This window comes from Aphelocoma coerulescens, chromosome 9 (assembly GCF_041296385.1).
Source record: "Aphelocoma coerulescens isolate FSJ_1873_10779 chromosome 9, UR_Acoe_1.0, whole genome shotgun sequence".
Taxonomy (NCBI): domain Eukaryota; kingdom Metazoa; phylum Chordata; class Aves; order Passeriformes; family Corvidae; genus Aphelocoma; species Aphelocoma coerulescens.
The window spans coordinates 57,768-73,165 of record NC_091023.1 but is presented as its reverse complement, the minus strand read 5'-3'; the positions used below and the strand labels follow the sequence as shown (position 1 = coordinate 73,165).

The 15,398-nt window shown below is 51.5% G+C and overlaps 2 non-coding genes across 2 annotated transcripts; both read left to right on the top strand.

Moving 5' to 3' along the window:
• The first annotated feature begins 13,490 nt into the window (after positions 1-13,490).
• On the top strand, positions 13,491-13,573 carry TRNAS-AGA (transfer RNA serine (anticodon AGA)). The gene has a single exon. It is a non-coding gene; the product is annotated as a tRNA-Ser (tRNA).
• Positions 13,574-14,540: 967 nt separating this feature from the next.
• Positions 14,541-14,612, top strand: TRNAM-CAU (transfer RNA methionine (anticodon CAU)). Its single transcript has one exon. It is a non-coding gene; the product is annotated as a tRNA-Met (tRNA).
• The last annotated feature ends 786 nt before the right edge of the window (positions 14,613-15,398 follow it).

Sequence of the window (15,398 nt, the reverse complement as noted above, 5' to 3'; positions counted from 1 at the left end):
AAGGGGATCAATGGGGCTCAGCTGCAGGGGTATTTGCCCAGCAGAATTTGCACCTGCCGTGGTGTAGCAAAATGTCTCCGGACATCTCTAACACAGCCATGTCTCTTCTGGACATGGGCTGTGACCCGTCTTTCCACAGGGGCCTTAAAGCCACTGTGCTGGGTCCTATTCCTGAAGTGGGGCGGCCTTCCTGTGCCGTGCCACTCGCAGGGCACGAGGAGGGTTGTGGGAGCTGTAGGCACAGAGCGTGTTTTGAAGACCGCACGTGTCCCTGGAGAGAGCTGAGGGCCAGACAGACTGATCCTGAGGCTGGTTGGCGCTCCCTGCTCTGTGTTGCAGCTTTGCCTCCTGCGCCGAGAGATGTCTTGCTGCAGACCCTGTCCCCCACGGCCCTGCGGTCCCTGTGGCCCAACCCCCCTTGCAAGCAGCTGCAGTGAGCCCTGTGTCGCCCGCTGCGCTGACTCCACGGTGTTCATCGAGCCTTCGCCGGTGGTGGTGACCATGCCGGGCCCCATCCTCACCTCTTTCCCTCAGAGCACAGCCGTGGGATCCTCTCTGTCAGCTGCTGTGGGCAGCTCCCTCAGCAGTGCGGGGGTTCCCATCTCTTCTGGGGGCTCCCTTGGGCTGGGGGGGTCAGGCCTGTGTCTGCCTTTCCCCCGCTGCGGTCAGATCTGCTGAAGCTGGCGGGTCATCCCCTCTGTCCTTGGCAAACGGGCCGATCTCTTTCCCTGCCTGGCCCCCGCACACGTGTCCCTTGGTCTGTGTTCTGTGCCGCTGCTTTTGCTCCTTCTCATTAAAGCCTTTGTGCAGCATGGCTGGAGAGTTGTGGTCGTTTGTTCTCCTCCTCTCTCAGCTACCACCTGCTCTGCCAGGAAGATCCTTCCCTCTCCCATGGCAACAAATATAACCCAATGATGGGGTATTACCGCAGGCCTGGGCCCTAGGGTATATCACCATGTCCTGCAGCCATAGGGAGGAGGAGGAGAGAAGATCCAGCAGGCAGGAATTGTGCAGCAAGGTTTATTCATTTAATTATTTTACAAACTCTTTTATAGATTTTTTTCTTCATAATCTAATTGGACAAAGGATCAGCCACCCATTGGGGGTGTTTGGCTAAAATCCTAAAACATCCATTGTCAAAATATTTTTCTACTATACCAGAAACAAGACTTTTCAAAGTTGCAGGTGGCGTGGTTTTTTACACAACTCTGCTACCTCTTCTGTGAGAGAGAAAAGTCTCCTATGGACTTAGAAAACAGCAAGGAAGTCCTCACTGGCAGCATTTTTGTATCTACAATTCCCCCTTTTTGTTTTATAAGTTAACATCTCTACCATTAATCCTAAATAGAAATCTACATCAGTTATTAATTCTAAATGTGTCCTTAAGGCTTTAACTATCTGACTCCATAACAAGAAATTTAAACTTCAGTCTCTGCATGTGGAAGGACCATCCCAGTCTCTGCTTGTAGAAGGACCATCTGCCTGATGGTCAACAGCTTGGTCATCATCAGAAGAGTTATTAGGCTGATGATCTACATTCTGGTCACCATTTGGATGGTTGGTGTTCCGGTCATCATTTGGAGGTTGCCTGTTCTGCCTCTGGTGCCGTAGGGCAGGGCGAACACATTTTGCAGCTAGCCACCGTACCCCAGTATCTGTAGAAACGCAAGCATACCCACGACCCCAAACGATAAGCTCATGTGGGCCTTCCCACTGGTTAGTGAGTAAGTTCCTCACCCAGACTTTTGCCCGGGGTAGTTGTCTCTTGCCTGCAGACTGCAATGAGAGAAAATGATTCAGAATAACAGGATTATTTGAATTTTGTGGTACTGTAAGGTGATTAATTGTATACAAAGCTTTTGCTAGTCGGCCTCAGTAACCAAATTCAAAGGTTCCTGTGAGAATCATTGAAAAGCCATGGTAACAGCTCTTAATTCAACTAACTGAGCAGAGTCTGACTCAGATTGGTGTGTTAATGAACCACCACAAAGGCAGCGTAGCATACTGTGCACCCTTGCGCACCCTGCTAAAAATTTGTCTCAATCTGTACGCCCCAAGCTGCCAACACATCCCGTCCCCAAAGGTTAAGGGAAGTGGTAGTACCATAAGGCCTAATCATAGCTGGGTGCCCCTCTGAGTCCTTCACCATCACAGGCCGTTCGCTTCAATAGCTCTGTGTGGTTCCTCCTAATCCTGCGATGGCCGGTCCCACTGGGGCTAAAGGCCATGAGGGAGGCCACGCAGAGAAGGAGATGATAGTTACATCAGCACCAGTATCAATCAAACATCGAAGCTGAATCTGGGGTGGACGGGCGTTCGGCAGGATCAGGGTACACGTCATCTGTGGCCTTTGGTCAGAGATGTCTGCAGTCCAGAAGGCCTGCGGAAGTCCCGTAGATCCACTGCCGTTATCTTTGTGAGTTTGTTGTTCTATCCTGGGGACACAAGACTTAAAAGGCACTAATTTAGTGTTGGGGTTTTAGTTTAGTCCTAGTTTTTTTTTCCTTTTAAAGGAATTTTTTCCCATATGCATGTTGCTAGGGCACAAATGACTGTACTTAAGAAAGACAAAAGGAGCTGCCCATTGGGGGTGGGGTGGGCCTGGCTACTCCTTTGTTTCACCTGGGTGTGGGGTCAGTTCGCTCTTGACCTTCAGAGAGGGAAGCTGCAGAGAAAGGAGCTGCTGGTTCTTTTCTTCTTCGGCCATTTTTCTTTCTGCTAGAAACAACGCCGGGATCCCAAAGCTGTTTTCCCTGCCCTGCTGGAGGCTGGGCTGTGGCTGCCATGCCCCGCTGCTGCTTTGAGCTTTCGCTATGCTCTAGCTGTGCTTGCCCTGCCTGCCCAACCGCCGGGGGTTCCCCGTTTGGATACATCTCGTCTGTCCTCTGGGATCTGTGCTCGTCCCTGCCGCTCCAGCCTGCCGCTCCAGTCCGCCGCTTCAGCCTGCCACTCCAGCCTGCTGTTCCCGAAGCTCCAGCCAGACACCGGGGCCAGCCGTCTGGGGTATGTGAAGCCTTTGTTCCACCCTTCCCCGGGACCCCAGGCCGCCAGTGCCACGTGCTCCCCGAGCTTGCTCCGGCGCACCCCCTGCAGCCACGGGGGAACCATCGCACCTGCCCTGCTCACCAGGAGCCACCAGCACCCCTGCCGGCTGAGTGCGGAACTGCACCCAAGGGGAAAGGGCCTGACAGCCGAGAAGGCTGGGACTGAGTTTGTGATTGTTTGCTGTTACTGCCATAGTTATTGTTGTTTTGTTTGACTGGTTATATATATAATAGTAAAGAACTGTTATTCCTATTTTCCCACATCTTTGCCTAAAAGCCCTTGATTTCAAAATTATAATAACTCGGAGGGAAAGGGGTTACATCTGCTACTCCAAGGGAGGCTTCTGCCTTCCTTAGCAGACACTTGTCTTTCAAACCAAGACATTTAGCAAGGCAGGTCTTTTCAGTAATAGTTAGAGGGAGTTTTTGCGTGGAGACCATAGCGCAAATCTGACCTTTAAAGTCAGCGTCTCTAACTCCGGAGGGCACTAAGATTCCTTGATGGGCAACGTCAGGTTTTCCCACCAGCATTGCACTGGATCCCTGGGCTAAGGGTCCATATGCATCCAAGGGAACCTTATAAATACCGCTAGAGTCTAAGACGACTGCGGCTGAGGTATGGACGTCAAAACCGTCTGATCCCTGGGTGCCGTCTCTAGGGTGGCTGGGTAGGCCTGTGCCTGTACCTGCGCCACTCTCTGGGGGAGCGACTGCATCGGAGAGCAATTCCCCCTCCTTGCACCCCGGCAGAAGTTTCCCGACAAAGGCTGACCATCGGCATGAGTCTGGGATCTACAATAGTCCGAGCAATGCCCTGGCCTGCCAAACCTCTTGCACTGGGGGATCGGTGTGTTCTCTTTTTGGTTTGGCTTAGGCCGCTTCTGTTTTTTCACCTGTTTTGGTGGCTTCAGTTCATGACCAGAAGATGCGTGAACAGGCTGCAGGAACGCAGCCAAAGCAGACCTTTTCTGGTTCCCAGATCCCACCTTAGCGCAGGCTTCAACCATGTCTGTTACCTCAGGATCCCCTGGCAAAGCATCTATGACTTTTCTGCACTCTTCATTTGCGTTATCTCTCACTAACTGCCTTAACAACATCTGTCTTAACCCATCATCCTCAACCTGCTTCTCAAGAGAAGCAGCGACTTTCTCTACAAAAGAGAAGAATGACTCTGATTTCCCTTGAATTATTTCAGTATATCGCTTTCTAGGCGCAGACAACTCTATGGTTTTCAACAGGGCAGCCATGCCGACCTGCTGAGCTTGCTGCAGGACGCTAGAGGACAAAGTACCCTGTCGGCTGGGATCAGAGAAGGGACCAGTCCCCATCAAAGCATCCATTCCTGCTGTCTGTCTAGGATCGGCAGCAGGGAGCTGCATATTCCCTGATGCAGCCTTGTCAGCCAGCTTTCTCCAGGTTTTCTCAAAAACTGTAAATTGTACAGGTTGAAATAGAATTTGACCTACGTGTCTGATATCAAATGGAGAAAGCAAACCTGTATTTATCACCCTTATTATCTGCATAACCTCAGCAGAACCTAGCCCATATTGTGCCACCTTGGATTGCAGGTCCTGGGCAACCTTCCAAGCAATTACCTCACGCTTATCACACTTGCCTGAATTTGGAAGAGTCTTATACACTGGGAAAGCTTGGATCTCCCCTTTTGGGGAGTCAGTACCATCCTGAACTTCTGGCACAGCCTGTGGATGAAATTTAACAGCTTCCCGGTTACGCCCAGAATCCTCAGATCTATTTGGCATTCCAAGTGTTTCCAATAACCTCCAGTCACCCTCCTCCAATGCCTGCATTTTAACTGACTCTAAGAAGCGACTGTAGTGGGTTGGACGCACTGTTACCGTTCAGTCCTGAAAGGTCCAGGGGTGAGACCGGCGCAGCCTTTTCCTTCGCCGCCCGGCTACAGTCGCCTTACGACCTGGGGCCAGAACCTCATCTGCCTCACTTCCCGATGACAAGTCATCAGGCAAAGGCAACTCTGAGGTGCTGGGAGCGAACAGAGGTGGATGGAGAGGGGCACTTTGGCTAAGTTCGCTAGAGCCAGAACAGACAGCACAGACTACAGCTGGCTGCGCTGCAGTATGAACAGCAGCTTCTTTACGGGATGCCGTCTTGGCCAGTCCCGACCAAACCGGTACTGGAGCTGCTGCCGCCATCTCTGGGGCTACAGCCGCGCTTGGCGCCGTGCTTGTCTCTTGCACCACGGCCGCGTTCGGCACGGTCGCTGCTGAAACCGCTCCTGTTTCTCACTCCTCAGCCGCATTCGGCGCCGCCACCCCCAGCCGCCACTCCGCAGCCGCCGCCACTTCCAGGTTTTCCTGGGGCAGAGCTACTTCCAGGTTCGCCGCTGGCCGCGCCGCTTCCTGGTTTGGAGCCGCATCTCCCGTGGGCGGCGCGGGCGGTGCCGGCAGCGCGGGCCCGGTGCGCCTCGCAGAGCAGGATGGCTCTGGTATCAGCAGCAGCAGCAAGCTGAACAGGTCCTCCAACCTTCGGGATACGTTTGGTAACTCTGTCAGCAAAGGCAGATCCTGTATTAAAAGGTCAATGGCTCAGTTCTGCGACTGCACAGAACAGTCCAGCGCCAAGGACGGCAGCAGACCACAGCCAGGCAGTCTCGGCACACTCACGCCCGGCGCTACGCCGGCTAAGAAGTTAGATCCAGGCGATTTGGGCTCTGCTGGTGCATACACAGCCGGGCTAGGAGCCGCTCTGGGGGTCCAATTTGCTAAGCCGCTAATTTGCGGCCCTGGATAAGCCGTGGCCACTGCCAAGCTGAGAGGTAAGGCAGGCTGTGCGCCCTCCCGCCGCTCCGACCCCCCTGCCTCTGCTGGCGTGGGGTCCCTGGGGGCTGCGGAGTCCTGCAATTGTGCAGGGTGAGGAGGCGCAGGCTCTGCCTGTGGAGCTGGGGGGCGTTTTCTGAATCCACCATCATTTGCCCTGGAAGCCCGGTCAGCGGGGTCCCCCTCGGACATTCCTCCGTCACTCATCACCAAAATAGGCGAGCCAGCTCTGCTGCTACAGTCAAGGTCTGTCAGCAGGATAAATAACGAACGCCACGTTTGATATAGATCTAACGCTGCTGGCTCCCCAGACGGGAGCTCGTGTCGGGCAGCACAGCCAAGTTCCTGCCATAAGGCAAAGTCCAGGGCAGTATCTCTGTCCATGGAAATCCCTTTTAAGGTAGCCCAGTCTAATAATTCCCGAACTGAGTTTCAGGAATGGAGGTGTGCATTATACTAAACACACCTTTCCAGACCAGTACCACGGCATCGGTTTGTGAGCCGCTGTTCGCCATTTCTCAGTCCTGTCGAACCTCCCGGTCCCGGGGGTGGGAAGGGGAGCAGAGTACCTCTAGAGGAATTCGGCTTGGCTCGCAGCAGCAGGACACATCAGAGAGTGCAGATCACATTGGGCAGCACCAAATATTACCGCAGGCCTGGGCCCTAAGGTATATCAATGTGTCCCGCAGCCATAGGGAGGAGGAGGAGAGAAGATCCAGCAGGCAGGAATTGTGCAGCAAGATTTAGTCATTTAATTATTTTACAAAGTATTTTATAGACTTTTTTCTTCATAATCTAATTGTACAAAGGATCAGCCACTCACTGGGGGTGATTGGCTAAAATCCTAAAACATCCATTGTCAAAATAATTTTCTACTATACCAGAAACAAGACTTTTCAAGGTTGCAGGTGGCTTGGTTGTTTATACAACTCTGCTACCTCTTCTGTGAGAGAGAAAAGTCGCTCACGGACTTAGAAAACAGCAAGGAAATCCTCACTAGCAGCATTTTTGTATCTACTACTTTGCATCCTTCTCTCTAAATAGGAGTGACGTGGATTTTATGGGGGGTGGCCACTCAGTGCACATGGAATTGGATGGATGGCAGCACTCCAGGACTTGTGGTCGAGAGCTCAATGTCCAACTTGAGCAGCGTCCAGCCGGTGATGAGTGTGGGTTCTCAGGGTTTGGTGAGGGCACCAGGAATATTTAACAGCTTGCTGGGAGACATGGGGGGGCAGGAGGGAAGGAGTGTTAGGGGGAATTGAGTGCATCCTCAGCAGGTTTGTGGGTGACATTGAGCAAAGTGATGTGGTTTGTGGGGCCGGTTAGCCTGTGGTACAAGATACAAAGAGAGTCCTCTGCTAAGACAGTCCCTTGTACCAGAGAATTCTTCCCAGGTTAGGGTGAGAAAAGAAGTGTCTCCCAGAATGCTTTGGGTTGCTATGCTAATGCACTCCAGTTCTGCGTTCCTGGTTGGCCATTGGCCTCTCTGCCCCCTTGCTACCTTATATGTCCCATGCCCTAGAAAGTTCTCCACTCCACGTTCCCCCATTGGCCCTTGCCTATCGCCACTCCCCTAGAGCTTTCCCATTGGCTCCCATTCCCTAGTCCCGCCTTTGTACCACCCCCTATGCCCTCAGATCATTGGTCTCTGATGCTCGCCCCGCTCCCGTACTTACACCTGGACTCTCCATTGTCTTTTGTCCCTTGACCCCTTCATGGTGCGGCTGCAATAAACCTTCGTCCGTGGAACTCTACCCAGAGACTCTCCCTGCCTCTTTGCCATCAAGCATTATTACTGGAGCTATCAGTGGGTTTGTGCATGCACACATGTGTGAGTGTGTGCTGATGCTGCCGAGCGGCTTCGCTAAGGAGACGCTTTTGGAAGATCGCAGCACCTCGCGCTATGTCACAGAAAAGCCGCAGCGCCTGGAAAGCGATAGTGGTTGGTACTCTAGAGAAAGGGATGCCATCCAGAGGGATGGAGGAGGTGGGTCTTGCAAACCTCATGAAGTTCAACAAGGTCAGGTGCCAAGGTCAGGGCAATCCCAAACATGGACACAGGCTAGGCCATGAGTGGATCGAGAGCGGCCCTGCACAGAAGGACTTGCAGGTTCTGATGGTTGAAATACTGAACATGAGCCTGCACCATGCGCCGGCAGAAAGCCAGTCGTATCCTGGGCTGCATCCAGAGCCGTGTGGCCAGCAGGTTGAGGGAGGGGATTGTCCTGCTGTCCTTGGCTCTCATGACACCATAGCTGGGGTACTGTGTCCAGCTCTAGGACCCACAGCCTAAGAAACGCACCGACCTGCTGCAGTGGGTCAAGAGGAGCCACAAAGACCATCAGGCAACTGGAGCTGTTGCTCTGTGAGGACAGGCTGAGAGGGTTGGGGTTGTGCAGCAAAGAGAAGAGAGGGCTCCCAGGAGACCTTCAGTTTAGAAAGGGAGGGACACTTGGTTGGGGTGTGTAGGGATGGGACAAGGGCTACTGGTTTTAAACTGAAAGCAGGTATATTTAGATTAGCTATTGGGAAGGAATCCTTTCCTCTGAGAGGAGTGAAACACTAGAACAGGTTCCCCAGAGAAGTTGTAGAAGCCATTTCAGGGTGCTCAAGCTAGATGATTTAAGATCCATTCCATCCCCAGGTGATTCTAAGTGAATCATGGTAGGATTCTGGGTTGTTTGAAGTGGGAGCACAACATTTAAGATGAAAGACAAAGGGACTTCATCAGCAGCAAGGCCTCACAAGTAGCCACTCCCAGGAGTTTGGATGTTTCACGAACAAAGAATGTTTGTGGCCCCACAGGGCTCTGGGACACGGCATAAAAGGCTGCGATGCTCCAGGCTCTGCATCCTCCTCCTCTCTGGCGTGCCTTTCCTCGAGGAACGAGGTAAGCCTGAGTCCGCTCCATCTCTCCCTGTGGGCTGAACTGCTGTCATGGAGGCTGTCCAGGCTGATCCTTGGGCTGCCTCAGCTTGGCCCTGACACAGAACTGTTGAAGGGCCGTCAGCCTTTCCATGGTGGTGGCTGGGGACAGCTGGGAAGAGGGGGCTTTGTTCCAGCAGAAGGGGATCAATGGGGCTCAGCTGCAGGGGTATTTGCCCAGCAGAATTTGCACCTGCCGTGGTGTAGCAAAATGTCTCCGGACATCTCTAACACAGCCATGTCTGTTCTGGACATGGGCTGTGACCCGTCTTTCCACAGGGGCCTTAAAGCCACTGTGCTGGGTCCTATTCCTGAAGTGGGGCAGCCTTCCTGTGCCGTGCCACTCGCAGGGCACGAGGAGGGTTGTGGGAGCTGTAGGCACAGAGCGTGTTTTGAAGACCGCACGTGTCCCTGGAGAGAGCTGAGGGCCAGACAGACTGATCCTGAGGCTGGTTGGCGCTCCCTGCTCTGTGTTGCAGCTTTGCCTCCTGCGCCGAGAGATGTCTTGCTGCAGACCCTGTCCCCCACGGCCCTGCGGCCCCTGTGGCCCAACCCCCCTTGCAAGCAGCTGCAGTGAGCCCTGTGTCGCCCGCTGCGCTGACTCCACGGTGTTCATCGAGCCTTCGCCGGTGGTGGTGACCATGCCGGGCCCCATCCTCACCTCTTTCCCTCAGAGCACAGCCGTGGGATCCTCTCTGTCAGCTGCTGTGGGCAGCTCCCTCAGCAGTGCGGGGGTTCCCATCTCTTCTGGGGGCTCCCTTGGGCTGGGGGGGTCAGGCCTGTGTCTGCCTTTCCCCCGCTGCGGTCAGATCTGCTGAAGCTGGCGGGTCATCCCCTCTGTCCTTGGCAAACGGGCCGATCTCTTTCCCTGCCTGGCCCCCGCACACGTGTCCCTTGGTCTGTGTTCTGTGCCGCTGCTTTTGCTCCTTCTCATTAAAGCCTTTGTGCAGCATGGCTGGAGAGTTGTGGTCGTTTGTTCTCCTCCTCCCTCAGCTACCACCTGCTCTGCCAGTGTGAGTACTGGCTTCTGTCCTGAGGTTACCTGCAGCTGCACAAAGTACTCCCAGAAATTACACCAGAGCACCAAATCCTCAGTCACTGAGCTTGGGTCTGTAACCTGGAGATCACGGTCTTGCAGGGCCCGGTGCCAATTTGTTCTTTGTGAGAGTTAATAAAGATATTTTGAGCAACTTTTCAGTCCTGTCAGAGCTTCTTCACAAAAGCATAGGAAAATCAATCTTATCTCTTCTGTTGGTGATGTTAGAATTTTCTCAATGGGATGAGTACATGATTGTGGGCTGGAAAGGAGAAAAACACTTCTTTTCATGGCTGGACATAGGCAGTGTGGCTTCAACAGTTTGATGGCAAAGTTCACTCTGTTACTTCCTAAATGGATGAAGCATAAATAGCATATTGAATTGTAATCAATGTTTAATGTTTTATAGGGACACTGTGCATCTAGAAGTGTACGGTATGCAAAGGATATGGATACAAAATTAGAAGGGTGCAAAAGGGTTTAGCAGCACTCAATCCACAGTCATAGCAGGGAGTTAATTACAAATCCACGGTGACAACATTGATACCATTATCAATTCACACACACCCACACCCACAGAGGCACAGAGAAGAGCACATCTGTATTCAGGTGTGTAAATGTACCTATTGAAAATGCCCCTCGGGCTCATTGAAATAGTCACATCAATTCCCTTTGCATTTCTCAACCAAGCGTGGGTTGGGCTTTGAGGAGTGTGCGTGGATGTGTGTGTGGATCAAACCAGGCCTCATCATCAGTGGTGGTCTTTCGAGTACCCCAGCTTTATGGTTCTCAAGCTGCGAGAGACGTTCCACCCAGAGGGAGGTGCTGGCACAGCCCGCTGTGGTCCAGGAGGCCTCCAAGAGCCTCACTCAGGACAGAGCTGTTTACAGGCTCACAAGATGATTTGCCTTAGTCATCAGTAAGGTTCCATCTCTGACATAATCCATGGTGGTAAGTACTGGAAACAACTCCCAAGACATTTGGAAATTGTTTCCAAAACTGAAGCAACAATGGGGGTCTTCCACTTGGGCTACAATTCATCGAGAGAACGTTTCAAGGCTGTCGTGGGATGACTGATTATCCTTTGTTCCCCACCGTGGCTCATGCTGCTCATGGGAAGCTGATGCTGCTGTTATGGTCACGGGCTGTTCCCAGCTGTATCATGCAGCAGCACCTGGTGGTGAGGGACCTTTCACTGCCCAGCTGGTTTGGTGAAGGGGATGCTTCCTCTTGCAGCTGGTTCAGTCAAGGCTTGTCAGGGCGAGGAGCACAGGAGAGGATGAATGACCACAGCCACAGGGCAGGGTCTCCCAGGTGCCTGGCTGAGGCCAAGGCTCAGGGAGCTGCAGCCAGAGACCCTGGGCTTGTGTCTCTTGGGCCTCTGGAATGTGGCCTCAGGAGCCCGTCTGGCTCTCTGAGGGTCCCAACTACAAAGGTGGAGTGGAGCTGTGGGGGTGCATTCCTCCCCCCTCCTTTTTCAGGCTGCACTGAGATCTGAGAAATGCTCATTAGGCCTTGGCCTTGAAAACAGCACCTGTTCTCAGCTCTTCCTGAGCTTATCAGAAACACTGTCTCTTCCCAAGAACTGCTGTCTAACGAGCTCCCCTTTTCCTTATGACTGGTCTTGGAAAATACTTTTGTTGCCTGAACGCCATAACATTCCTGTTCTCACAGTTTCAAAGAAAGTGGCAACACAAACTGTGGCTAGGATGGAACATTGTTATGGCTAAAGCCCACTCTCTTGCGACCCTATAAACAGCGGTCCAAAATGAGACCATTTGAGTTCTCCTGGAGCGCAGCAGGCTGCGACCAGCAATCTCCCTCTGAGTGAGATGCCTCTCAGAGACAGCAAACTCTCAGGTTTGCAGTACTTGGAGGATTGCCAAACAACGAGGAGTCCTGGGCTGACACCCCCACTCCTTGAGGCCTGACCCTTTGCCCGTCGGGAGATGCAAAGGCATCCAAAGTGAGTATTTCACTGACCTCTGTGGGAATTTTTCACAGGTAACTTGCTCACACTAACTCTTTATGTCTGTGTGCGTGCACGTGTGCATATGCTATAGCAAATCTGGGAGAAATACTGCTTTCTTAGATGTTTAAGTACCTTGGATATCTAAGGAAGTTAGGCCTGTAAGTAAAGTTACAGTTATAAACTGTGAGAAAAGAGACAACTCTTAGTTAAAAATTAAAGTAATTTATTAAAAATGGAAAAATTGAAAAATTACAAAAATTAGCAAAATGTAAAAATTTGGGATCCTATGGCTCGGTAGATGGTATGCCCCAGGAGCGCAGGGATTTTAGATCTTCTGGCTGAAACAGCACTAGACCTCAGGTAGCGAAAAAGGGCTTGCAGTGCTAGGCTGGCTTTTGGCTGGTCCAAAAGCCAAAAAAATTACTAAAGGTTCCTTAATAGGAGTAGGCCTTCTCAGCACTGAACTCGACCGCAGCAAGGCCGGAGAGAAGGGGCATGTCTTTTGCTGGCTCGTTGTTTTATAGTGCCTTTGCTCCGCCCACAGCCCGCCCACAGCCCACCCCTTCAGTTTAAGGTGATTGGTGTTTTCCCTTTGACAGATTATCTCTGTCCACCAATGGCTCATCCTTGTCAGAGGGGTGGTATTAGTTGAGATAAGGGTCATTAAAATTCAGGTTGCTATGGTACTTGCTTACAGGGTAATGGCTATAGGGGCTGGGCTGTTTGTTGGAACTGGGGTTTTGAAATCTGCCTTGGAACCAAAGTACAAGTAAAAACACCAAAAAATACATCCAACACATCTTAAAACACTTGTAAAAGCATACAGTAAACACAGGAAGGATAACTCTTATGGTGTACAAGTGATTAATGTTTGAAAAGGGATTTTAACTGGGGAACTTTTAACTGGGGATTTTTTACTGGGAAGGGTGCAAATAGACTGCTTTGAACAAGTGAAAACCATAATAATAAAACTTGATTTGTGTACCTGGGCTGATGGGTTAATTTTAACATTCAATTTTAAAATATTTAACTCAAAATTAATTAATTAAAGCACTTAATATGCAAAGACCAAGCACAAGTAGGGATTTCATGTATGACATAACCTTACCTAAATGCTGCTAAGTGTTGTTCTCCTGCTAAGTTGCTAAGTATAACTTTGAAGTTCTATGTTAGGTTAAATGCTATTCAAGTGTTATTCCTCTGTTAAATTTTAAGGTTAAGATATTAATTAGGTTTAATGTATAGGTTCAGTTAAAATACTGTTAAGTTTGAGTGCTGTTAAGCTTTTAGGCTGTGTTCCTTTATATCCTTGCCCTCCCTGTCTTTTGTCACACACACACACACACACACACACACACACACACACACACACAGAGACACAGAGAGAGAGAGACACACGCACAAACACACACATTCCCCTAGATAGTTCTTGGTTTATTTCTGTTTTGATTGCTTGGATTTTGTTTGGTTTTGTTGTTGCTTGTTTTTCCTTGTTGTGCCTTAACTGTCCTGTAAGTAGTAGAGTGAGTCTTGCCAAGGAACTTAGTTGTGCTTTCATTTAATATTTAAATCTGGCTTTTGCTGATACCCTTGCCAGCAATTTTTTTAAGCAATCTGAAACACTTGTTCATAAGAGGAGCCTTGGGCCGAAGTGCCTGGGCATTGGTGTCGTGGCACAGGGCACGTGATGTGCAGGGCAGGGAGGGCTGGAGCAGGTAGTTGTGGCCGAGTGGTGAAGGCGATTGGACTAGAAATCCATTGGGGTTTCCCCGCGCAGGTTCGAATCCTGCCAACTACGGGGCGTGTGCCCCTTTTGGGCTGCGGGCAGCTGACCACGCTGCAGCCGCGACACAGCCCCAGAGGAGGGCTCCTGCCAGTGCAGCCCCGGCTGTTCCCGCAGAGCAGCCGCAAGGGAGGAGCTGCTGGCGGCCTTGCCTGCCTTGCCTGGCTTCGTGAAGGGCCTTCCTCGGGGCAAGGGGAAAGCCTGAGGTGCACACCTAAGGGCAGGGGGACAAAAGCCCGTCTGTGCCCTGCAGCCAAGCCACTTGGCGTGAGGGAAGCACTGCAAGGGAAAAGAAGCTCAGAGATGTTGTCAGCATCAATGAAGAAGGAAAGGGGAAATGCGGACAGCACCTGGAGCTGAGCATTTTGTCACCTCACATTAGCACCAAGCGTGAAAGGCAAGGACCTGCAGCTTGACAGCCTGCTTAGCACAAAGTGCCTAGAACCCAGAGCTTTTCCTTCAGGGTAACCGTGAGCAGCGTTGAGCTCAGGCACCAGAATTTGCACAGCTAAAAGAGGAGAATTTCTTCCGTTGGCAATTCTAAGCAAAGGGAGCCTGCGTCCCTCCTTGGCCAGCAAAGAACCAAACTGTCGGGCAGGTGCAGTCCTGCAGTGTGCTGGGAGCAGAGCTGGATTTCTGGGCAGGGCTGCAGCCGTCAGGATGTTGCTGGATTTCAGGTGCCCCCGTCCCTAGTAAGGCCCAAGGCTGCAGCCTGCGTCCGGGATGCCTTGAGCACATGCAGCGCCAGCTTGGGTGGTCAAAGGGCAAGTGGCCGTGCAGGGCTGTGTGCGGGAGGCGTGGGAGAAGGGCAAGGCCTGGCCCTGGAGCTGTAGAGCGCATGCCCAAGGGAGATGAATTTTTTGGGGAGTGTGTTTTGTGGGGCGGGGGAGGCCAAGCAGAGAGGAAGGGGGAGAGCGAGAGCCAGCAGTGCCCGGGCAGGGTCAGGCCCGGCTGGGGCCAGTGGCAGCCAAGCCCCAGGGGGAGCAGAGTGGCGCAGCGGGAGCGTGCTGGGCCCATAACCCAGAGGTCGATGGATCGAAACCATCCTCTGCTACCAGGGTACTTTTTCACCGACACTGCCCCACCCAACAGCTTTTACCCTGCTTGGCTCTAGCTCTTTGAGCAACCCCGGCCATAGCACTCATCTTCTCTCTGCCCCCACTACCTGCTTTTGTTAGAAATGCTACAACTTTTATAATTTTTTAAACTAACTTTAGTCAGGGGTTTGTTCACCTTTGCCCAGGAGGAGGGGAATCAAAGCTTTTCTTCAAAAGACTCTGTTTACCCAGGGCTTGAGTTTCGCTGGCTGGGTGTCAATCAACAAAAAGAAGATTCCCAGGTGTCAGTCAACAAAAAGAAGATTCCCAGATTATGAGCGTTTAACATGCATCTACAGGTTGGGAGTGGCCAGAAGATACAGAGGAGATAAATGGACATTAACATTACCGCCTGGTGTGGCTGGAGACACGTGGTCTGGGAAAAGATTGATAAGAGCACCAAATTAGCATCAAGGGAAAAGGGATCGATAACCAGTAGGAGATTGCATTCTAAGGATTGTGTGATTTAGGTCCAATGAAGAAGAATTTCTTTGGGGTTTTCACGTAAAAATAGGTGAAAAATCTGGTAAAGAACCGTGTGTGATGGAAAAATTTCCACTGCACAAACCAGACATGTGTGGATGGAATAATTTCTATTGCAAATCTTGGCCAGAATACCATCCTGGCCAGAATAAAGAAATGCCTAATTCTCTAGCATTGAAAAGATGTTGTTTGAGAGTTTCTGGTTTTCCCTAGGCTTTGGTGACACTTTCTCTTTGGCTTTCTCAGGCACCAACACTCCC